This window comes from Penaeus monodon, chromosome 23 (assembly GCF_015228065.2).
Source record: "Penaeus monodon isolate SGIC_2016 chromosome 23, NSTDA_Pmon_1, whole genome shotgun sequence".
In the NCBI taxonomy this organism is placed as follows: Eukaryota; Metazoa; Arthropoda; class Malacostraca; order Decapoda; family Penaeidae; genus Penaeus; species Penaeus monodon.
In genome coordinates this window covers 16,907,530-16,908,003 of record NC_051408.1, presented here as the reverse complement: position 1 = coordinate 16,908,003, position 474 = coordinate 16,907,530, and the positions used below count along the sequence as shown (strand labels likewise).

The 474-nt window shown below is 42.8% G+C and overlaps 1 protein-coding gene across 1 annotated transcript in view; it reads right to left on the bottom strand.

Moving 5' to 3' along the window:
* Nucleotides 1-474, bottom strand: part of LOC119587832 — a 42,834-nt gene that overhangs the window by 42,001 nt on the left and 359 nt on the right. The window lies entirely within an intron of this gene.

Genomic DNA, 474 nt, shown 5'->3' with positions numbered 1-474 from the left:
TATCAGGTGGCAATTTTTTCAATATTAAGGTTCCGTGACACGTGCGTGTCCAATAACTTCATCATTTTTGAGTTGCAATGGAACTACATAGAAGATAAGTTCTTAGATTATTGCTCTATCTTTGCAATATATTTCATTTAAGATGCTAGTGAACTTTACCTGTACCTTATCTTCTGACTTTGTCCATATGGTTTGGCTACTGTACCTATGGCTGTGTAAACTGAAACCCACAGTACGGAGTGCTCGTGCCTACCCTATGCTCTATCCTGTCACACCCATGAAGTGGATTCTTTGTTGTCTGGGTTTGGGTTGGGGTCGGCAGCCCCTGATGGGGGGTAGCGGGGGGGGGGGGCAACCCCTTTGAGTTGACTATATGGACCAAATTTCTGTAAATTATTTACATTTTACCCCATAATTTCCCTGGTGCTCCCCTGTAATTTTTATACTATGGGTCTGGATACCTTGGGTAGTAGA